General features: G+C 43.4%; 1 protein-coding gene across 3 annotated transcripts in view; it reads right to left on the minus strand.

The window, feature by feature from the left end:
* The window catches only part of LOC129824863 (neurexin-3b-like), a 41,029-nt gene extending 16,371 nt beyond the window's left edge, over window positions 1-24,658 (minus strand). Inside the window, exons 1-2 of one of the 3 annotated variants that reach the window (XM_055884395.1) lie at window positions 24,435-24,656; window positions 24,163-24,303 (exon numbers count right to left, since the gene is read on the minus strand). The gene's annotated coding sequence lies outside the window, so the exon portion shown is untranslated. Of the gene's footprint in view, window positions 1-24,162; window positions 24,304-24,434 lie in introns of all 3 variants that reach the window. The other 2 variants (XM_055884396.1, XM_055884394.1) reach the window with 2 other exon arrangements.
* Between the last annotated feature and the right edge of the window lie 442 nt (window positions 24,659-25,100).

Consider the following 25,100-nt stretch of genomic DNA (forward strand, 5'->3'; position numbering starts at 1 on the left):
GAATATGTCGAAGATAAATACACAACGCAGAGACAGAGTACGAGAGGTCAAGAGCTCAGAGAGGTCAAGAGGACTAGAACTAATGATCAATGGAAATAGTGTTTTTTTCTGTAATAGGGAATGATTGATCAATGGTTCAGAGACATGGGAGGAATAAGTCTTCTGAAATAGGATACTTGTTATTTGGCAAATTGGCTAGTTTTATTGCAAGAAATTCTAATTGGTCGACCACAGGCTATGGCTGGGTAATAAAACTACATGCTGTCCCATTGTTCTGTGGAGAGAATCACAGGAGAGAATCACAGGAGAGAATCACAGGAGAGAATCACTGAGAGAACATAACTCAGGACAGGAGAGAATGACCATCTACCTCTCCGTATGATTTGTCCTCTTTGAATAAACCTAGTTTCCTACCCCTGATTTGCTTTGGAGTTTGTGTTATTGAAGAATAACATAAATTGCTAACATGAGTAAGACATTTAAGTGTGTTAACCCTCGCAAGACTGCCGGTCCAGACGGCATCCCAAGTCGCGATCTCAGAGCTTTCGCAGACCAGCTGGCTGGACAAGATAGAACCGATAGACATGGCCGTCCTGTTTCTGGGTCCTAAGGAGCTTTGCAGTATTTATTAGAGCTGTAGTGTTATTTCTCACATTATTAGCGCAGAAGTTTTTTTTTGCATTATTACATACAGCCATAAATAACTTTTGGATATCAGAGCGGCAGTACCTCACCAGCATTTCGAATTAGATACTTTGGAGATTGAACTTATATCAGACGCTGCTCCAAGACACCACAGGCGGAGAAGAGATATTAGGAGTGGACTTTCAGATATGGCAGCTCTGCTTCTAGGTCCTAAGACTTCTAGTCCGACTCAGGAGACATGCACACCATCCTTCGCTTCCTAGTATATTACTATCTTATGTTCAGTCTCTGGATAATAAAGTAGACGAGCTCAGGGCGAGGATCTCCTTCCAAAGAGACATCAGGGACTGTAACATACTCTGTTTCACGGATTCATGGCTCTCTCCAGATATACTGATCTCGTCCTTACCAGCTGGGTTCTCAGTACATTGAGCAGACAGGAATAAAGAACTCTCCGGGAAGAAGAAAGGTGGAGGTGTATGATTCATGATTAACTGCTAATGGTGTGATTGTGGTAACGTAGAGGAATTGAAGTCCTTTTGTTCACCCAACCTAGAATACCTCACAATCAAATGCTGACCGCATTACCTCCCGTGAGAATTGTCTTAGGTCATCGTCACAGCTGTGTACTGTATATTCCCCCTCAAGCCAATACCACGACGGCTCTCAAATAACTACCCTGGACTTTGTGCAAACCGGAAACTGCATATTCTGAGGCCGCATTTATTGTAGCTGGGAACTTTAATAAAGCAAACCTGAGGAAAATGCTACTGAAGTTTTATCAACACTTTGCCTGCAGTATTCGTGTGTTAAAAACTCTCAACCATTGTTAGTTAATCCTTCTGGGATTGCTACAAGGGCCTCTTTAGCCCTCCCTTTGGCAAATCAGATCATCCATTCAGCTTCTCCCTTCCTATAGGCAGAAACTCAAACAGGAGTTACCTGTGCTAAGGTCTATTCAACGCTGGTCTGACCAATCGGAATCCATACTTCAAGACTGTATTGATCACACAAACTGGGATATGTTCCGGGTTACCTCTGAGAATAACATTGATGTATACACTGACACGGTGACTGAGTTCATCAGGAAGTGTATAGGGGATGTTGTTCCCACTGTGAAGATAAAAAACCTATCCAAGCTAAAAAATGTGGCCCGATGGCAGCAGTCAAGCAAAACTGAAAGCGCGAACCACTGCATTTAATCATGTCAAGATGAATGGGAATATCGTAAAATAAAAAAAAGTCCAGTTATGCCCTCCGTAAGGCAATCAAACAGGCAGAACAAAGTGCAGTCTCAGTACAAAGTGCAGTCTCAGAACAAAGTGCAGTCTCAGTACAAAGTGCAGTCTCAGTACAAAGTGCAGTCTCAGTACAAAGTGCAGTCTCAGTACAAAGTGCAGTCTCAGTACAAAGTAGAGTCGCAGTTCAAAGGCTCAGACACGAGACATATGTGGCAGGGACTCCAGAAAATCACAGCTCATTAAAGGAAAACCAGCCACATCGTCTTGCTCCTGAACAAGCTAAACCCTTTCTTCACCCACTCTGAGGAAAACACAGTGCTGCCGACGTGGTCCGCTCCCGAGGACTGTGAGCTCTTGTTCTCTGTGGCCCGACGTCAGTAAGACATTTAAGAGTGTTAACCTTTGCATGGTTGCCGGCCCAGAAGGAATCCCTAGCCGCGTCCTCAGAGCATGCGCACACCAGCTGGCTGGAGTGTTTACAGACATAATGCACATAGTCTGCTGTCCCCACTTGCTTCAAGATGTCCACCATTGTTCCTGTATTCAAGAAAGCAAAGGTAACTGAACTAAATGAATATCGCCCCGTAGCACTCACTTCTGTCATCATGAAGTGCTTTGAGAAGCAAGTTAAGGATCATATCACCTCCAACTTACCCGGCACCCCTCAACCCACCCCTTACCCAGACCCCTCCTGTACTCCCTGTTAACCCATGACTGTGTGGCTACGCAGTCCTCCAACTCAACCATCAAGTTTGCTGACGACTCAACAGTGGTAGGTCTGATTACCCACAACGACGAGACAGCATTCAGGGAGGAGGTGACTGCCTTGGCAGAGCGGTGCCAGGAAAATAACCTCTCCCTCAACGTCAACAAAATGAAGGAGCTAATTGTGGACTTTAGGAGACAGCAGAGAGAGAGTACCCCCCCATCCACATTGATGGGCCGCAGCGGAGGGTCAAAAGCTTCAAGTTCCTCTGCGTGCACATCACTGAGAACCTGAAATGGTCCCTTCACACCGACAGTGTGGTGAAGAAGGCGCAAAGGCACCCCTGATGAAATTTGGCTTAGCCCCTAAGAACCTCACAAACTTCTACAGATGCACCATTAAGAGCCTCCTGTCTGGCTGTATCACCGCCTGGTACGACAATCGCAGGGCTCTCCAGAGGGTGGGGCAGTCAACCCAACACACACTGCCTTCCCTCCAGGACATCTACAGCACCCAGTGTCACAGGAAGGCCAAGAAGATCATCGAGGACCTCAGCCGTGGCCTGTTCACTCCGCTACCATCTAGGAGGAGACAGTACAGGTGCATCCAATCTGGGACTGAGAGAATGATAAACAGCTTCTCTCCACAGGTCGTCAGACTGAACCTCTTGAGAGTATAGGGGGTGCTGTTTCGACTTAGGGAAAAATTGCCTAGTAAACTGCCTAGTACTCAATTCTTGCTCGTACAATATGCATATTATTATTATTATTGGATATAAAACACTCTCTAGTTTCTATAACCGTTGGAATTATGTCTCTGAGTGAAACAGAACTCATTCTACAGCACTTTTCCTGACAGGGAGTGAGATTTCAGAAATCTTGGCCCTTTTCCCAGGTCAGTTTTAATGTCCCTGTGAATGCTATGGGGATACAAACATGGCCTACGCCTTCCTCTAGATGTCAGTAAGTGGTGACAATTTGAATGGAGTCGATTGCGCAATCTGGGCCTGTATAAAAGACCAAAGGGCGGAAGTACATTTCTTTTCCTCCCTGCACCTGACGCACGATGGACGTCGGACTGGCCTCCTTCCAAGCTTTGGTTTAGCCAGTAATATATCTCCGGTCATGTTTTTACTCGTTATAGGTGTTAAAAACATCATAAGGTAGTTCATTGAAACCGTTTTATAGCAATTTATATCCGTTTAGTGCGATTTTCTGGCATTTCTTTGTGACGCACTCCCAAGAGCTGGGCACTTTTCCAGTACATGCCGAACGTTAGTGGCCATTTCGACAGGACAAGAGGACATCTTTCGACCAAAAGACGATTAGACCGGAGAAAGGATACATTGCCCAAGATTCTGATGGAAGTTCAGCTAATAGTAAGAACTATTTATGATGATAAATCGTTGTTCTGTTGAAAAATGTTAAACGCATATTCCGCCATTTTCTTTGGGGTAGCTTCGCTTTGGCGCACCCTGTTTGCACAGTAAGGATAATTTAAAAAATGTAATTCAGCGATTGCATTAAGAACTAATTTGTCTTTCAATTGCTGTCCACCCTGTATTTTTTAGTCAAGTTTATGATTATTTATTCATTAGACTAGATCACTGTCCAAGATGGCGCCCGACATTTTCAGGCCAGTTTTGCTACTATTCTCATTGTATAACCACGTTTTTTTGTGGCTAAATATGCACATTTTCGAACAAACTCTATATGTATGTTGTAATATGATGTTACAGGAGTGTCATCGGAAGAATTCTGAGAAGGTTAGTGAAAAAATTAATACATTTTGGTGGTGATAATGCTATCGCTCTTTTTGCCTTGAATCAATGCTGGGGTAATGTTTGCACATGTGGTATGCTAATATAACGATTTATTGTGTTTTCGCTGTAAGACACTTAGAAAATCTGAAATATTGTCTGGATTCACAGGATCTGTGTCTTTCAATTACTGTACGCTGTGTATTTTTAAGAAATGTTTTATGATTAGTAATTAGGTAATACACGTTGCTCTCTGTATTTATTCTAGTCGAGTTGTGATGGTGGGTGCAATTGTAAACTATGATTTATACCTGAAATATGCACATTTTTCTAACAAAACCTATCCTATACAATAAATATGTTATCAGACTGTCATCTGATGAGGTTTTTTCTTGGTTAGTGGCTATCAATATCTTTATTTGGCCGAATTGGTGATAGCTACTGGTGGAGAGAAAAAATGGTGGACAAAGAAAAATGGTGTCTTTTGCTAACGTGGTTAGCTGATAGATTTACATATTGTGTCTTCCCTGTAAAACATTTTACAAATCAGAAATGATTGCTGGATTCACAAGAAGTGGATCTTTCATCTGGTGTCTTGGACTTGTGATTGAATGATATTTAGATGCTAGTATTTACTTGTGACGCTATGCTAGCTATGCTATTCAGCTTTTTTACTGGTGGGGGTGGTGGGGGGTGCTCCCGGATCCGGGTTTCTGAAGCGGTAGAAGTTAATAGCCAGCAGTAGCCGGCCTACGCCCAGTGCCCTGCCCTGAACCTTAGTCGCTGTTCTATCCAGCTACCACCCAGTACTCTACTGTACACTGCACCTAAGGGACTGCTGCCCTACATAGTCATTGAACACTAGTTACCTTAATGTTTACATACTATTTATATATCTACTGCTGTACACCATTTTAGATTATTTTCGAATGTTTTATTATTGTGTGCTTGTTTGACATTTACTGTATTGATTGATAGGAACATAAGCATGTCACTGCACCCGTCATAACACCTGATAAACTGTGTATGCGACAGATAATTCACATTTTATTTGAATTTGATTTAAAGTTTCATTTGATTTAGTCCTATTCTTTAACTTTGATTTTCGGTTGAGATGGAGACGTGAATCAAACATATAAATAATTAATTTCTAGACCAACTAGAATTAAAACCAGACAAAGTCAGCGGCACAGATAGAAGTATCCAAGCAAGAGGATACACCTTCAAATGTTGATTTCTGGTTGCGTTGACAACCAATCATAATTCAAAATCCCTTTTGAAATACATTAAATAGCCTATTACCTTGTTGAAAAGTTAAAAAAAAAAATAATAATTATATATTGGATTCACGGCTCCAACTCAACCAAAAAATAGAAGATAACACTAAAACCTGCTGGCCTTTCAGCATATAAGTACCCGCTTGAGGACATTGTCGGGCGTCCTCTTTAGCATTTGCATCAGATGAATATCAACCTGCACGGTGGGCCAACATGCTTGATTCGTAAATGCTTGATAAATAGTGCATAAACTATCGTAAATGCTTGATAAATAGTGCATAAACTATCGTAAATGCTTGATAAATAGTGCATAAACTATCGTAAATGCTTGATAAATAGTGCATAAACTATCGTAAATGCTTGATAAATAGTGCATAAACTATCGTAAATGCTTGATAAATAGTGCATAAACTATCGTAAATGCTTGATAAATAGTGCATAAACTATCGTAAATGCTTGATAAATAGTGCATAAACTATCGTAAATGCTTGATAAATAGTGCATAAACTATCGTAAATGCTTGATAAATAGTGCATAAACTATCGTAAATGCTTGATAAATAGTGCATAAACTATCGTAAATGCTTGATAAATAGTGCATAAACTATCGTAAATGCTTGATAAATAGTGCATAAACTATCGTAAATGCTTGATAAATAGTGCATAAACTATCGTAAATGCTTGATAAATAGTGCATAAACTATCGTAAATGCTTGATAAATAGTGCATAAACTATCGTAAATGCTTGATAAATAGTGCATAAACTATCGTAAATGATTAATTGCATGAAGAAACCTTCATGGAAATGCATAAATTTAAATAAAAATAACAGCAAAAGCTATTTGTTTAGATAGATTCAAGGATATGTTTTATATAATTCTACAAAGTCCTAGTAAAAACATAGGCCTCTAGCCTACTTTCGTTTCCCTTCCAATAAAATCACTTTATTTGTAGATTCAATTAGTAATAGAGTTATAATAATGAATAAAGTCCCGTTACAGCTTCTTTTGACAAAGTAGAAACATTACAGATGATAATAATAATAATATTGTCACGCCCTGACCTTAGATATCTCTGTTTTCTATATATTTTGGTTAGGTCAGGGTGTGACTAGGGTGGGTACTCTAATTTTATATGTCTAGGGTTTTAAATGTATAGGGTTTTGTATGTCTAGGGTTGTTGTAGGTCTAGGGGTTTTGTATTTCTATGTTGGCCTGATATGGTTCCCAATCAGAGACAGCTGTTTATCGTTGTCTCTGATTGGGGATCATATTTAGGCAGCCCTGTTTCCCACTTTCTGTTGTGGGTTCTTGTCTCTGTGTAGTTGCCTGTCAGCACTCGTTTGTATAGCTTCACGTTTCGTTTTGTTATTTTGTTAAGTTTGTTCAGTGTTCATTCTTTAAATAAATAAGAATGTACGCATACCACGCTGAGCCTTGGTCCGATCCTAACGAATGTGACAAATGTAACCTGCCAGGTGCACAGGTGAAATGATTTGCTGTATTCCTAAACAAAAGCACCAGTGCATGAACAATTGTAAACGATTATTGTATAAAGAAATATTAGTGGAAATACATTGATGACAATATATAAAAACAGCCATTTGTTGATTGAATCAGACACTGTATTGTGCCATTACTCATGAATCAATCGCGTCTTCCTTTTACGCTTCGGGTCCACTGTCAGCACACACAAAAACAAAATCGGTTACACTGCACACAGTTTTCATGGGCCTTGTTTTGTGGGCACCTGCCGACTTGACATTGTGTCTTATTTTGCCTGAGTGGGAGCTGTGATGCTTGGGGAAGAGGGAGAGCAGGACCTGTTGCCTGCTTGGAGCTGTGGTGCTTAGGGAAGAAGGAGAGCTGGACCTGCTGCCTGCTTGGAGCTGTGGTTCTTGGGGAAGAGGGAGAGCAGGACCTGCTGCCTGCTTGGTGCTGTGGTTATTGGGGAAGAGGGAGAGCAGGACCTGCTGCCTGCTTGGTGGCTGTAGCTTCTTTCTTGGCGTTCATGTGGTTCTCACGAAGCTCACATGCCAGATCCAGTGGGATTTATGGTACTGAGGATGCAAACACTGTACACCGTACAGTGTTGCGTACCACTCTCCATCACTGATGTGGAGTACAGCTCCGCTGGTATGTTGTTCTGCGCAGAGCTCCTGCCTTTTATCTGTTCACTGTTCCCAGCAGGCTAGTCTTCTTTGCAATCAACTTGTCTGCCAGGGATATTGATGTGACAAAGTTTTCCATGGTCACATTTCCACCTTTGCCCGTGTAAGGCTCCAGGAATCTCAAATCCACCGTCTCAGACAGTCGCTCACCCGCTGGCCTGGTTTCATCTTTCCCCAGATATGGAAAGACATTCAGCAAGTACTAACCAAAGGTAAAAGTGACATATACCATTATCTGTTTATATCTGCATTCTAGCTCCTATTCATCCATTGACAACAGAACTATATTAATTTAGGTTTATTATGGTACTAGTGTTTCCTTATAGTAGCCAGAGCAATGCTGCTGCATGAGTGGCCATGTGCTGAATGCATGGACAGTGGAGTGGTCCTGAGCTGAATGCATGGACAGTGGAGTGGTCCTGAGCTGAATGCATGGACAGTGGAGTGGTCCTGAGCTGAATGCATGGACAGTAGAGTGGTCCTGAGCTGAATGCATGGACAGTGGAGTGGTCCTGAGCTGAATGCATGGACAGTGGAGTGGTCCTGAGCTGAATGCATGGACAGTAGAGTCGTCCTGAGCTGAATGCATGGACAGTGGAGTGGTCCTGAGCTGAATGCATGGACAGTAGAGTGGTCCTGAGCTGAATGCATGGACAGTGGAGTGGTCCTGAGCAGAATGCATGGACAGTGGAGTGGTCCTGAGCTGAATGCATGGACAGTGGAGTGGTCCTGAGCTGAATGCATGGACAGTGGAGTGGTCCTGAGCTGAATGCATGGACCGTGGAGTGGTCCTGAGCTGAATGCATGGACAGTGGAGTGGTCCTGAGCTGAATGCATGGACAGTGGAGTGGTCCTGAGCTGAATGCATGGACAGTGGAGTGGTCCTGAGCTGAATGCATGGACAGTGGAGTGGTCCTGAGCTGAATGCATGGACGGTGGAGTGGTCCTGAGCTGAATGCATGGACAGTGGAGTGGTCCTGAGCTGAATGCATGGACAGTGGAGTGGTCCTGAGCTGAATGCATGGACAGTGGAGTGGTCCTGAGCTGAATGCATGGACAGCACGATATTCTTGGAAAAAGAGCTGCACCACTTGAATTGTTTTATTTATTAGACAAAGGTAAGTCTCATAGAAACTGTGGATAATGCTCTTTCAGAATTCATATAGAAATCATTATCGTTATCATTATGTTTTACCTGCATGTGACTGAGGGAGGATTTGATAAAGCAATGCTCCTTTCCCTGCGTCTGTCAAAGTACAAGATGCACCCATTAATTCATGTACAATTTGACAACTGATATTGTCACTCATCAGATTGTTCATTTAATCTTGTCTATAGGCTAACTCTTATTATGTTGGTACCGTTTAGGTGTAGATTCAATGGTCCGGCTGTGCAGGTTGACTGGCATTGTTTGTTTCCCTCTCATCAAGTTGGATAGAGTCAAGGATATGTTTAGCATTATTCTAAAGGCCTACTGCAACACATAGCATGTTTTCATTTCCATGACAACACATTTAATTAGTACTAGAGTTACAGTAAACAATACAGTCCTGTAACAGCTCCTTCGTACAAAGTCAAACATAAAAAATAATGGTATCAACATGTAAGGTGCGTGGTCAAATGATTAAAACCAGAGCCACGGTTGATTAATATGCATGACACAAACTAATCATTACATTATTGTTGTTCTAAATTAAGATCAACCTCATCCTTCAGTAAGGTCTAATTTAAATTCGATTGTGAAGTAACTTGAACAATTATCGCCTATTCCATGCATTTGTCATTCATTCAGGCGGCTGGCATTGTTTGCGGCGCTGGATAGAGTCCAGGATATGTTTTGCATTATTCTAAAAGCCTACTGCAACATGTTGCATGTTTTGGTTTCCCTGACAATACATTTGATTAGTTGTAGAGTTAAAGTCAATTTAACAGTCCCATAACAGCTTATTTTTACAAAGTAATACGTAAAAGAGAATTGTATCAACCTGCTAAGTGTGCGGTCAAATTACATTGCTGCTGATAAAAAGACATGACACAAACTAATCATTGCACTGTTGTCTTTCTAAATTAAATCAACCTCTTCACCCTCGGTATCATTCTGTTTGCCTAATTTAAATTAAACGGTGAAGGTGCACAATTATTGCCCATTCATCCATTTGTCATTCATTCAGTGAGGAGAGAGAGAAGCATTAGCGCCTGGCTGGGTACCAACGTCCTACAGCACGTTTTCTTGGCAGGTTCAATTGGAAATAGGTGTGAAAATAACAAGGAAAAAGGCTCTAAATACTTTTCAGTTTGTGATTTCCAAATTCTGATAAATGAGCAGTATAAAATACAAAATATTTAGGAGCAGTCAGGGAAGGAGCAGGATAAACGTCAGTGACCGTTGGCCTAGGCGGTTCGAGTGTTAAAGAATGGGATCAAGCCAGTGGCTCAGACGGATCAATCCAAGCAGTAGATACGTCTCCTTTAAATGTTGATATTGAGTTGCGTTGTCAACCAAACACAATTAAATATTACTTCTGTTTTACAGTAAATTGCCTAAAGTTAAGGCTATCTTATCAAATAATGTAACGTTCAACCTTAAAATGAGTAACACATCCATGGCCACATTTAGAGGTTACTGTAACTATAACATGTTCAAGAGAGCATGCATAGGTCGTCGCAGGTCTGTGGAGAACTTCACAATTGCTGAAAATTCTGTGCAGAATCTCGAACAACATCACTTGAACCATTTAATTTAATCTCAACTGCCATCCAGGTCATTTAGTTATACTATTAGACGAAGAACAGAGACAACGCATTAAATCTGTTGAATAAATAAATGAACTATCTGACATTGTATTCCCATTTGAACTTTGCTGTGCTGTTAAAATTGTTGAAAGCGCAGTGATAACCTTTTAGGTGACAACTAAATCAAAAATCCATTGGAATTTGGTTGTGCTTTAAGATAGAGATACATAACACATTGGAAAGTCCAAATACCTTTTCGTCTGTCTTTTTGAGTGGGTGAATATTTTTTTTATTTTTTTTTTATTTAACCCTTATTTAACCAGGTAGGCAAGTTGAGAACAAGTTCTCATTTACAATTGCGACCTGGCCAAGATAAAGCAAAGCAGTTCGACACATACAACAACACAGAATTACACGTGGAGTAAAACAAACATACAGTCAATAATACAGTAGAAAAATAAGTCTATATACAATGTGAGCAAATGAGGTGAGATAAGGGAGGTAAAGGCCAAAAAAAGGCCATGGTGGCGAAGTAAATACAATATAGCAAGTAAAACACTGGAATGGTAGATTTGCAGTGGAAGAATATGCAAAGTAGAAATAATGGTGTGCAAAGGAGCAAAATAAATAAATAAATAAATACAGTAGGGGAAGAGGGAGATGTTTGGGCTAAATTATAGATGGGCTATGTAGAGGTGCAGTAATCTGTGAGCTGCTCTGACAGCTGGTGCTTAAAGCTAGTGAGGGAGATAAGTGTTTCCAGTTTCAGAGATTTATGTAGTTCGTTCTAGTCATTGGCAGCAGAGAACTGGAAGGAGAGGCGGCCAAAGAAAGAATTGGTTTTGGGGGTGACCAGAGAGATATACCTGCTGGAGCGTGTGCTAAAGGTAGGTGCTGCTATGGTGACCAGCGAGCTGAGATAAGGGGGGACTTTACCTAGCAGGGTCTTGTAAATTACCTGGAGCCAGTGGGTTTGGCGACGAGTATGAAGCGAGGGCCAGCCAACGAGAGCGTACAGGTCACAGTTGTGGGTAGTATATGGGGCTTTGGTGACAAAACGGATGGCACTGTGATAGACTGCATACAATTTATTGAGTAGGGTATTGGAGGCTATTTTGTAAATGACATCGCCGAAGTTGAGGATCGGTAGGATGGTCAGTTTTACGAGGGTATGTTTGGCAGCATGAGTGAAGGATGCTTTGTTGCGAAATAGGAAGCCAATTCTAGATTTAACTTTGGATGGGAGATGTTTGATGTGAGTCTGGAAGGAGAGTTTACAGTCTAACCAGACACCTAGGTATTTCTAGTTGTCCACATATTCTAAGTCAGAACCGTCCAGAGTAGTGATGCTGGACGGGCGGGCAGATGCAGGCAGCGATCGGTTGAAGAGCATGCATTTAGTTTTACTTGTATTTAAGAGCAGTTGGAGGCCATGGAAGGAGAGTTGTATGGCATTGAAGCTCGTCGGGAGGGTTGGTAACACAGTGTCCAAAGAAGGGCCAGAAGTATACAGAATGGTGTCGTCTGCGTAGAGGTGGATCAGAGACACACCAGCAGCAAGAGCGACATCATTGATGTATACAGAGAAGAGAGTAGGCCCAAGAATTGAACCCTGTGGCACCCCCATAGAGGCTGCCAGAGACCCGGACAACAGGCCCTCCGATTTGACACACTGAACTCTATCAGAGAAGTAGTTAGTGAACCAAGCGAGGGAATCATTTGAGAAACCAAGGCTATCGAGTCTGCCGATGAGGATGTGGTGATTGACAGAGTCGAAAGCCTTGGCCAGGTCAAAGAATAAGGCTGCACAGTGTTGTTTCTTATCGATGGCGGTTAAGATATCGTTTAGGACCTTGAGCGTGGCTGAGGTGCACCCATGACCAGCTCTTAAACCAGATTGCATAGCGGAGAAGGTGCGGTGGGATTCGAAATTGTCGGTAATCTGTTTGTTGACTTGGCTTTCGAAGACCTTAGAAAGGCAGGGTAGGATAGATATAGGTCTGTAGCAGTTTGGGTCAAGAGTGTCCCCCCCTTTGAAGAGGGGGATGACCACAGCTGCTTTCCAATCTTTGGGAATATCAGACGACACGTAAGAGAGGTTGAACAGGCTAGTAATAGGGATTGCAACAATTTTGGCAGATCATTTTAGAAAGAAAGGGTCCAGATTGTCTAGCCCGGCTGATTTGTAGGGGTCCAGATTTTGCAGCTCTTTCAGAACATCAGCTGACTGGATTTGGGAGAAGGAGAAATGGGGAAGGCTTGGGCGAGTTGCTGTGGGGGGTACAGTGCTGTTGACCGGGTGGATTCCAATCAAGTTATAGAAACATCTCAAGCATGATCAATGGAAACAGAATGCACCTGAGCTCAATTCTCATACTAAAGGGTCTCATTGCAAAGGGTCTGAATACTTATGCAAATATGGTATTTTTGTTTTTACTTATAATTGCAAAAAAAATAAAAATCTGTTTTTGCTTTGTCATTATGGGGTATTGGGTATAGATTGATGAACATTTTATTTTATCCATTTTAGAATAAGGCTGTAACGTTAAAAAAAATGTAGAAAAAAGGAAGGAGTCTTCTAAGACTTTCCAAATGCACTGTAGCTAACCATTCACTGTATCCCTAAGTACCTTCTGCAGCCTGATAAAAATGACTAATTATCCAGCAGCACCATATTCCCTTTCATTCCCATATCGTCAGGGGATTACCATCATAAACAGCTATTCTTGAAGATGTTATGGATGCTACCCACTTGATGAAGTAGCTCCCATAGGTGCGGGGAATGTTTATGAATATGCAAATATAAATACACTCTAGGTGTTTCTCAATATACATACTACAGTGCTCCACACACTCATGTTCCAAGTGCATTCTCTGAGGATGTTCTCTTGAGCACGTTCTTGTGAGTACAAGAGCGTAGAGAACAAATAAAACATTACATTTGAGAAGCACTTTCACTCCCCTTACTGTATTACCTCACGCTGCACTTCCCATTCACTGAACCTTCTTCCAGCCAGGACAATGGCAACAATAGACACAAAACAAAATATACACAATACTTATAATTATGTGAATATTACCATTCAATATATGTGAATCGTAATAATCCAGCTAGCCAGTTAGTTAAACAGGCAAAATGTACCTATAACTGATGTTATGCAAGGTAAATGTACATTTTCCGTGAGTAGCTAGCTACGAATTCTTTGTGGTTAGCTAGCTAGCCAGTTAGCCCTATTGACTTACCATGGGCTTGCGATCTACGAACACTACAGTGTGTATTGTAGACAGGTAAACATGACAAAATTAACACAGCATATATTTATTAACTTATCAAGATAAAATATTTTTATTCAGGCAACATTAGAGATGTTAATCAGCAACATGTAATTCCGAAGTCAGATTTTATTTTCTCTCGCTTCAGCTCAAATAATTAAAAGAAATTTAAAGACATTTTAACAATTTTATACATGGTTGCGGGATATTTCTGTGCATACTTTCTGTTGAAGCTTGCATCGATGCATGCTTTAAAATATGTACAAACAGAGTACACATTCGAGAAGTGCCCTCTGTGGTCCGTTTAGCATACTTTGATTTGGACTCAGACTCTCCTGTCCTCCAATATGCGTGCTCGGAGCGTGGTAATATGCATTTTAAGAAACATCTATAATTTTGCCTTGTGCATGTGTTAGCAAGCAGCATAGGACCAAATATTAGAGCCCAGAGTTTTTCATGGCCTTTTGACCTGGCCCAATAACAGAATATCCTCTTCCCTGTCAGGCCACGTGGTCAGAATCTGTTTTTTACATTATGATTGAGTATTACTACTGTTCCATGTAGGAGGTAAATGCGGTACAACATACTATGGGGAGTCGTACTCTCGTGACTTCGGTTGAAGGATCTACAATCATGCCTGACAAGGCCAATTAAATCTGTGACTCGCTGTAAGTCCTGCATTCCACAGGTGATACATTGAAGGAATGAATCTGAGCACTTAAGAGGTTAATTTGTCCTCTTCAACCTCGTGTTGCATTTTGGGGTCGTCCAATAATTGTGGACCCTGGCTGCAGCGCATGGTCCTCTAGTCTGATATGTAAATTCTTAACTCACATGTTTATACCCTAGGGTAGATAGGTGGTGTTTCCGTCTTTATGACACACTCTCTGGGTTCCCAGGGGCGTAGCTAGTTACAAGGCAAGGTATCACAATTTACTATGATCTCGTTAGACAACTAAAATCACAGCCTCATCAAAATAAAAACATTCTATTTAATCTGGATATTTTCTACACAGTGAAGGATGTAAACATCATATACACATTATGAAAACTCTTCAAATTCCAATATTTTTTGTTATAACGTCCTCATTTAACTTTCAATGACATGATAAAATAGACATTCATTTTCATATCCCCTCCATAATTATTCCCACCCATTCGGATGATGAAATTTATTGTCCCAAAGTCCATTTATTTGATGTTCTGTAGTTTTGGGTAGTAGACTCTTCACAAGGCACACAGACATTCCGATCTCTCACATTAGAGACCAGAAAGGAGTTGGTCTGCTGCCTTATAATTTGCGATGGGCGTGAGGTCATAAACCCCCCCACCGCCATACCTCTTTCCCTCTGCGGGAGGGAGAGATATCTCTGTAGACCTGATCCTCACAGGCCAGTCATGACACCTTGCTTGACTACGCTGTAGGTCATGTAACTGTTTGTTACATGCAATATGTTTTGTAGACTTCACTGGACAGATGTTGCTCTCCGGTTTTGTAATGAAATAAATTTGTGGTTGAATGTATTCTGTCACTGTGTCTTCTTATGGTCTTGGCCTTAGGCCTACATACAGGATCACGGTGTCAAGGCATATGAACTAACAGGTTATAGAGCAAACAACACAATTATCACAGCACAATACACAATTTTTTGGGGGGATTGGCTTCCCCTGTGATTTTACTACTACTGCAATGTCCAGAGGGTGAGCACCATCTACCACTAAGGGACAGCTTAGTTGGCACAACACAGTCTCATGTTCCAACTGTTTGACTTAGTAGCGTGAATCGTTCCTGTTCACATCGAGGTAAGGAGTGGAATAATTGAAGGAATGAATCTGATCCTCAAGCTTAACACCTGTGGAAGGCAGGGCTTCCAGCGAGGCCTTATTTTGGCCTTGTCAGGCGTGATTGTAAATCCTTCAATCGAAGTTGTGAAAGTGTGATGCCCCCATAGTATGTTGTACCGAAGTTGACTGGCTGAAAGGGAACTCATTACCCTACCAGTGACCTAAACACGACATGAGGCCTTTATTAACCATCCAATTAAAAGTCATAAGTCTAACCAAACATTTATCTTGTAATCTTTCATGAGCTCAAAAGAGCAATACAAAAGATTATTAATTCACTGTCTTCAGTCAGATAAGCCTTATATCCTTCTACATACAGTAGTAGGCCAACGTGTGTACTCATCCAGCCTGCTGCCCTTGTCATTGTGTGGTCTCTGGCCATGGTCTCTTCAGCCCCAGACAAATGCCTAGTCCAATCATGGTGTTACCAGAGCAACATATGCTGACACACAATAGGCTCTTTAACCACCTGCCTGTTCTGAGAAGTAAATCTATTTGCAGAGAGCAGTAAGCCTTATGTTGACTTCTGGGCACAGATACTCTCTAATGCTAATACAATGTGGTGGCTCTCATTGCCAATGACTCAACCACCATCCTGGGCCTGCTCTCTATTGGACTACGTCCCTAATGGCACCCTATTTCCTACGCAGTAAACTACTTTTGACCAGAGCCTTGATTAAAAGTAGTGCACTCTATAGAGTGCCATTTGGGACGCAGTCATTGACAACCGCCATTGTTGAGCCTGCTCTGCTCTCTGGGCCTGTCTAAAGGTGATTCCTTCTGGGGATAGTAGGTCTAGAGAGAGGTTACAGGGCCTGGAAAGGCTTAGTGACCCATTGGTATGTCCTGTCAACGCTTTTCCTCCACTGTGAGGAGGCAGGTAGCCTAGCGGTTAAGCGCGTTGGGCCAGTAACGTCGGGCCAGTAACAGAAAGTTTGCTGGTTTGAATCCCCGAGCTGACTAGGTGAAAAATCTGTTGATGTGCCCTTGAGCAAGGCACTTAACCCTAATTGCTCCTGTAAATCTCTCTGGATTATAGCGTCTGCTAAATGACTCAAATGTAAGATACAGTACTGTAGTATTAGCTGATAAGGTACTAGTTAGCGTTGTCATTGAGAAGTCGTAGTCATGCTAACTACCACTATCTAAAGGTAAATCCGTCTAGAGATAAGAGAGAGGTCAAAGGGCGTGGAAGGGTGTATTGACCTGTAACCAATTGATATACAGTATGTCCATGTTATTGCCCCATAGTGAGAGATATATAGATGCAGAAGGCTTAGTGTGCATCCTCCAGATGGCACCATATTGCCTACATAGCGCACTACATTTGACCAGGGCCTATGGGGAAGCAGACCTAGTATCAGCTAATAAGGTACACAGGTTGTCATTCAGAAGTGGTAGTGATAATTAGCTAAGGGGCCATGCTTCCATGAAACCTGATATCCAGCTAGTCTCACTATGAAAATGGCCCATGCTGCCTCTCTCTAGACCTGCTTCAGTCAATCAGGATGAGTTATTGGGAGCACAATAGTATGGGATCGGGTGTCCATCTCTTGAATTTAAACAATGTTTCAGGGTTTATATAACATATTCAAGGACTCCATTATAATATACTCTAGGCTTAGTCAGATTTTTTTGTCCCTGCATATTAGGCCTGTAATTGCTGTTAAAACAGATAAGGTATGTTTTATGTAATGCGCATGCCTTATATTAGGCTACATATTCAACGACTCAATTATAGGCTACACACATGAACTATAGGCATAGTCCACAGGAGGTTGGGGGCACCTTAATTGGGGAGGACGGGCTCGTTTTAATGGCTGGAGTGGCATCAGTGGAATGATATCAAATACATAAAAAACGTGGTTTGATGCCATTCCATTCAGTTCCAGACGTTATTATGAGCTGTTATCCCCTCAGCAGCCTCCACTGGCGTAGTCAGATTTCCATCTCATTTCTGTTGGCATTAGGCTAAACCCGTTAAAGGATGCATTACTATATATCGCTCACATTTTCTGTTATATATGCGATTAATTATTCAAGGCCAACGGATATGAGAAGGTGGCATGAGATACCGTTAGCGACAGATCTAAATTTGGGACTAAAATATTGGAGGGTTGTGTCACGTTCCTGACCTGTTTTCTGATGTTTTTTATGTGTGTGATGGTCAGGGCGTGAGTTTTGGGTGGGCAGTCTATGTTTTCCGTTTCTATGTTGGTTTTGGGTTGCCTGGTATGGCTCTTGATTAGAGGCAGGTGTTTTGCGTTTTCCTCTAATTGAGAGTCATATTAAGGTAGGGTGTTCTCACTGTTTGTTTGTGGGTGATTGTCGCTGTGTCTGTGTTTGTTACACCACACGGTACTGTCTCGTCTCGTTCGTTCGGTCGTTCCTGTTTATGTGTTCCTCGTTTCATGTAAGTTCATAGTTTAGGTCTGTCTAGTTCGTTTTGTTGTTTTGTAAAATTATTCAAGTGTTCTTCGTGTGTTTAGTTTCGTCTTGTTTAATAAAGTTCATTATGTATTCACAACCCGCTGCGCCTTGGTCAACTCACTCACCGAAAGAGAGCCGTTACAGAATCACCCACCAAACCCAGATCAAGCAGCGGGTTAACGGACAGCAACGACAGCAGCAGCGCAAGAAGGAGGAATGGACTTGGGAGGATGTTTTGGACGGGAAATGTTGCTACACATGGGAGGAGATCCTGGCTGGAAGGGATCGCCTCCCATGGGAACAGCTGGAGGCACTGAGGAGAGCAGAGGCAACCGGAGAAGGGAACCGGAGTTATGAGGGGACACGTCTAGCACGGAAGCCCGAAAAGCCCGTGAGTACCACCCAAAAATTTCTTGGGGGTGGCTAAGAGGTAGTGGGCCGAGGGCAGGTACGAGACCTGCGCCCACTTCCCAGGCTAACCGTGGAGAGCGGGAGTACGGGCAGACACCATGTTACGCAGTAGAGCACACGGTGTCTCCTGTACGGGTGCATAGCCCAGTGCGGGTTATTCCACCTCCCCGCACTGGTAGGGCTAGATTGGGCATTGAGCCAAATGTCATGAGGCCGGCCCTACATATCTGGCCACCAGTACGTCTCCTTGGGCCGGCTTACATGGCACCAGCCTTACGCATGGTGTCCCCGGTTCGCCAACACAGCCCAGTGCGGGTTATTCCACCTCCCCGCACTGGACGGGCTACGGGGAGCATGCAACCAGGTAAGGTTGGGCAGGCTCAGTGCTCAAGGGAGCCAGTACGCCTACACGGTCCGGTATTTCCGGCGCTACCTCCTCGCTCCAGCCCAGTACCACCAGTGCCTACACCACGCACCAGGCTTCCAGTGCGTTTTAAGAGCCCTGTTCCTCCTCCACGCACTCTCCCTATGGTGCGTGTCTCCAGCCCAGTGCCTCCAGTTCCGGCACCACGCACTAAGCCATCTGTGCGTCTCCAGAGCCCTGTACGCACTGTTCCTTCTCCCCGCACTCGCCCTGAGGTGCGTGCCCTCAGCCCGGTACCTCCAGTTCCGGTACCACGCACCAGGCCTATAGTGCGCTTCGAGAGGTCAGTGTGCCCTGTCCCTGCTCCCCGCACTAGCCTTGAAGTGCGTGCCGTCATCCCGGTACCTCCAGTTCCGGCACCACGCACCAGGCCTACTGTGCGCCTCAGCAGGGTAGAGTCGGCCGTCTGCCCAACGCCTTCTGCACTGCCTGTCTGCCCAGCGCCGTCTGAGCCATCTGTCTGCCCAGCGCCGTCTGAGCCATCTGTCTGCCCAGCGCCGTCTGAGCCATCTGTCTGCCCAGCGCCGTCTGAGCCATCTGTCTGCCCAGCGCCGTCTGAGCCATCTGTCTGCCCAGCGCCGTCTGAGCCATCTGTCTGCCCAGCGCCGTCTGAGCCATCTGTCTGCCCAGCGCCTTCTGAGCCATCTGTCTGCCCAGTGCCGTCTGAGCCATCTGTCTGCCCAGCGCCGTCTGAGCCATCTGTCTGCCCAGCGTCGTCTGAGCCATCTGTCTGCCCAGCGCCTTCTGAGCCATCTGTCTGCCCAGCGCAGAGCCATTAGAGCCGGCCGTCTGTCCCGAGCCATTAGAGCCGCCCGTCAGTCAGGAGCCGCTAGAGCCGTCCGTCAGTCAGGAGCCGCCAGAGCCGTCCGTCAGTCAGGAGCCGCCAGAGCCGCCAGCCAGTCAGGAGCCGCCAGAGCCGCCAGCCAGTCAGGAGCCGCCAGAGCCGCCAGCCAGTCAGGAGCCGCCAGAGCCGCCAGCCAGTCAGGAGCCGCCAGAGCCGCCAGCCAGTCAGGAGCCGCCAGAGCCGCCAGCCAGTCAGGAGCCGCCAGAGCCGCCAGCCAGTCAGGAGCCGCCAGAGCCGCCAGCCAGTCAGGAGCCGCCAGAGCCGCCAGCCAGTCAGGAGCCGCCAGAGCCGCCAGCCAGTCAGGAGCTGCCCTCCGGTCAGGAGCTGCCCTCCGGTCAGGAGCTGCCCTCCGGTCAGGAGCTGCCCTCCGGTCATGAGCTGCCCTCCGGTCATGAGCTGCCCTCCGGTCATGAGCTGCCCTCCAGTCATGAGCTGCCCTCCAGTCATGAGCTGAACTGTCATGAACTGTCACATCTACTCCTGCTCCCCCTCTCCGGCGCTCAACGTTGCTGGTCTACTAACACCGGTATCGTCTGGACCGGCCCGCTCCTTGCACCGGTATGGCACCGGTATGGCAACCCATCTTTACGCACACCTGCGTCTCATCATCAGTCACACCTGGACGTCATTACTCCCTGATTACTTACCCTTTTACATAGCACTCTTTTGTTATCAGTTATCAGCCAGTATTGGTTATGTATCCTTGTCCAACGTTTCTCTTTTGTATCGTTCTATGTTCGTCCATATTAAACTGACTCACTGCACCTGCTTCCTGACTCCCTGTGCAGACGGTACAAATCTGATTAGGCTACTTCAAGTCTTATCTAGGCATGCCAGCGTTTGTCTTCCAGCATCCTCAAAAAGGCTTAACATTAGTCAGGTTTCCATCCAACCTTTTTAAGTGGGTAAAGTACATGTCGGATAAAACATGTCATGACATCATGGGAAAGCATGCAGAATATTAGGGTACAGATGAAATCAGTAAATATGAACTTCATAGGGTGATGAGTTTGATGATCCCTTTCAATAAATATTGAGGGTCTTATTCTGGTGACATGATTGATGTTTGGCTGCCATTTGTCACACAAAAAAATAACTTGTCCACTTTTGTCCATAATCTCATCATGTAGTAGGCTATACCCCCACTGTATCTGCGAGCTGTTGACTAGAGAGCACATACCAATACCAGATTGGCACATTTCCTATAGCTACGCAACATTTGCCTATAGTTGCAAATGAGGTGGAAACCCATTTAGCCTGTAATTTTTATTTGGTATATGGGAAGTTGTTTTGTATACGCACTACATATTCATTTATAGGGAACACAATGGAAATAAATCCCTTACTTTTTTGTGCAATCCTGGCCACTGAGAAATCTTTCTACTGTGTATAATATACAGTGTTTTGAGAAAGTATTCAGAACCATTGACTTTTTCCACATTTTGTTACGTTACAGCCATATTCTAAAATGGATTTATGAAGAAAGATATTCCCCAGCAATCTATACACAATACCTCATAACGACTAAGCAAAAACAGGTTTTTAGTATTGTTTGCAAATGTATTACAAATAATAAACATGTATTCAGTCCCTTTGCTATGAGACTTGAAATTGAACTCAGGTGCATCCTGCTTAAATTCATCATCCTTGAGATGTTTCAACAACATGATTGGAGTCCACCTGTGGTAAATCCAATTGAGAGATGATTTGGAAAGGCACACACCAGTCTATATAAGTTGACATTGCATGTCAGAGAAGAAACCAAGCCATGAGGTCAAAGGAATTGTCCGTAGAGCTCCGAGACAGGATTGTGTCGAGGCACAGATCTGGGGAAGGGTACCAAAACATGGCTGCAGCATTGAAGGTTCTCTGGTCTGATGAAACCAAGATTGAACTCTTTGGCCTAAATGCCAAGCTTAACGTCTGGAGAAACCTGACACCATCCCTACGGTGAAGCGTGGTGGTGGCAGCATCATGCTGTGGAGATGTTTTTCAGCGGCAGGGACTGGGAGACTAGTCAGGATCAAGGCAATGATGAACGGAGCAAAGTACAGAGATGAAAAACTGCTCCAGAGCGCTCAGGACCTCAGACTGGGGTGACGGTTCACCTTCCAACAGGACAACAACCCTAAGCACACAGCCAAGACAACGCAGAAGTAGTCTCTGAATGTCCTTGAGTGGCCCAACCAGATCCCGAATTTAACCCGAACGTACATCTCTGGAAATACCTGAAAATAGCTGTGCAGCAACGCTCCCCCTCCAACCTGGCAGAGCTTAACCATCATATATTCACTTTACTTTAATAAAAAAATATCAGTTGTGTAATATTACACTTTAATTTGACTATTGTTTCATTCCAAGTCATCTCATCTCTATAGATCTGCTCCCTTGCTGTCTGACAAAAATCACTACTTTAGTATTTAAAAGAAAATAACGTCTACTGTTATGACTGCTGAATACCAACAACCAATCACTTAGATCATGTATTTTCAGGTAGAGAACCCTCGCGAATCCCCTCTTTATCACGCATTCATAGCAGGCGTAAAAGAAACAGATCAGATGATGTAGCTGCGCAATGGATTGTGGCCATTGTAGTTATGTTTTCTGCACTAAACTATGTAGGACATTGGCCTGTTGGAAATTACAACTCCCTACTACATTCTACAGTCCGGGCATTATCTGATTTATCTCTAGATAAACTGCAGAGCAATCTGCCCATAGAGCTCCATAGTGGAGATGTCATAATACCCATAAAACCTAGCGGTCAAACAGGGAAATGGTTCCAATCGTTTTTCCACCAATTGGGAGTCCCATAGGGCGGCGCACAATTGGCCCAGCGTCGTCCAGGTTAGGGTTTGGCCGAGGTGGGCTGTCATTGTAAATAAGAATTGGTTCTTAACTGACTTGCCTAGTTAAATACATTTTTTTTTAAACGTGTAGTTCTTTATGACAGCCAAATTAGCAACTAATTAGCATTTCATTTTGGGGGGTAAATAGAGGTGAATATATTGATGAAAGTCACCTTGTCCTATAGAGATTTACACGGTTATCAAAACGTCATGCCAGGGTAAGCCTACAGTACAAAAAAACACAGCCCTTATTCTAAGTGTTTCTAAAATCCCCTATGGGAAAAATGAATGAAAGAAAAACGATTGGAACAATTTCCCTGATTGGAACCATTTCCCTGTTGACATCTAGGTTGTATGGGTATTAGGACTCATTCTGTGGCACTCTTGAGCTCACATTAAAAACATGATAAAAAAAAAAGAAGGAATTCAAATAATTGAACCAATGTCAGACAATTAGTTGTTTAAAAAAACAAAAATAACTGACAATTTGGTTAATAGCTCAGCACTAAGGTGTGGTTGTAAACTTTATTTTGAGTTAAATCTATGAGGGGGGATGGTGTGCAATTTATTTGACAGAACAGGTGAAGGTTCATGTGTCGGGGGTAATGTATTTCACACTGTGAGCTCTCTGCCTCCCTCCGCTGCGTTCCCTATCTGTCACAATCACTCAGCACCGAGATTCTGTCTCATTGAGGGGGAATCTCATTGGGGGGTGGTACGGTTTAATATGACATCAAATCCCGCTAGACTTTAACATCCCCTGCTGCTGCTGCTTCGAAATGCCTTACAGGTCAAACACACTTTTCAGCTTTGGAGTTTTCTGTCATTACCTATAGAAAATAATGTGATTTGTGAATTAGTGGTCATATTTTTTACTCTTATAGGGTTTATCTACTTCGATTGGAATATAGGCCTATAGGCTACCTCTGGCCGTGTGCCTTCATCTACATTTGAAGGGTTGTCCTTGAAATACAAATATGTATCCTTACAAAGAACAGCCAACTCAGAGGGCCCGACCACATGCCCGCTTTTACCAGCACATTGATCTTCATCACCTGAAGGAATGTTGAATTGTTAGACTCTATCAGCTGCAATAAACTTACATAAACTATTCCAATCATTCAAAATACATTTTCAACCATGGGGCTCCGATAAAGACTATATCAACGGAGAGCGAAGGTAGCCTACTTCGTGATGCTCTCTCCTCCTCGCGCTCAATTCCTGCTCCAGGCACGAGAGCAGTCGGGAGGATGTGACCAACAATGATTTGTTACAGGATTTGGGGTTCGTTCCTTCGTTTACTGGAATATTGTGTAATTACAAGTTGATGCATTGGTGGTGATAGTTCATATTATGACGCATCCTTGTATTCAGATGATTAGTCCCAGAATGTTCGGAGCGGTGTGTGAGCGCATTTATACAGCCGTTAAATGAACTGAAACTTTGCCATGCTTGCGTTTCCCTCCTCAACACGACGAGCTATATTTATAGCCTAATAATTATGCCTTGACCTTATCCACAAATTGCTTGTTTCAAACGCCATATAAGTTACTTACTTTTTTTGTTGATAAGGAGAGTTCTTCTTCTCCCAAAAAATCGTCCAGTGGTCCTAGAATTCCACATCAGTCTAAAACATCCCCAAAACTGGCCGACGCAAAATGTACGTGTCTCACTGTATCCCCTCGTCCAAAGATAACCTTTTGAAGATTTCAAAATAAACCCAAAACTGTTGTAGAATACATGAGCCGTTTTACCGGTTACACTCAGTAAAATAAAGAACAGAGAATATTGTTATTTCTTAAATACAAAAAAAAACAGCTATTCTTACCTTCATTGCCGTAAAAAGGTTCAAACAATATCTCAATAATCCCAAATAAAGTCTCATACACAGCAAAACACCGTTTGGTTTTAGTACATCCAGTAGATGCTCGTGATGATGATGGTAAGGTGATAAGAAGGTTATTACCAGTGCAGCGCTCTCTTTCTCTGTCCCCGGAATGGATCAATCTCTCTCTCTCTCTCTCTCTCTCTCTCTTTCTCTCTCTATCTCTCTCTCTCTCTCTCTTTCTCTCTCTTTCTCTCTCTATCCCCCTCTCTCTGTGAACGCGCTTCTCTACAGCGCTGCTCTGTTCGCGCTACTCAGCGCAACTGATGGGCTCGCACTAGATTCTCACACACGAGAATTACCGTCCCTCCCTCTACTCACTTTCCAAAACACGCCATTTAAAGACGTACAGTAGGTAGAACGACGAAGTGAAGGGAAGTTTGGTCCCGAGGCTAAGCAAGCCTAATTAATGGCAAAAACATCCTGCTGAACTATCAGAATTTATATGTAGTCAATTACCAGTCGTCATAATTCTCATTATGAGGAAAAGGTGCATTATAGGCTCAATTTCCCTGCTAGGAGAGGCTAGCATGGCTGGACCTCCTGGGGATTAGTATTCTAAATAACTTCTGGAGGACATTGCGGAAGTGAAAACGTGACTTGTTTTGC

The sequence above is a fragment of the Salvelinus fontinalis genome, chromosome 27 (assembly GCF_029448725.1).
Source record: "Salvelinus fontinalis isolate EN_2023a chromosome 27, ASM2944872v1, whole genome shotgun sequence".
Classification (NCBI taxonomy): domain Eukaryota; kingdom Metazoa; phylum Chordata; class Actinopteri; order Salmoniformes; family Salmonidae; genus Salvelinus; species Salvelinus fontinalis.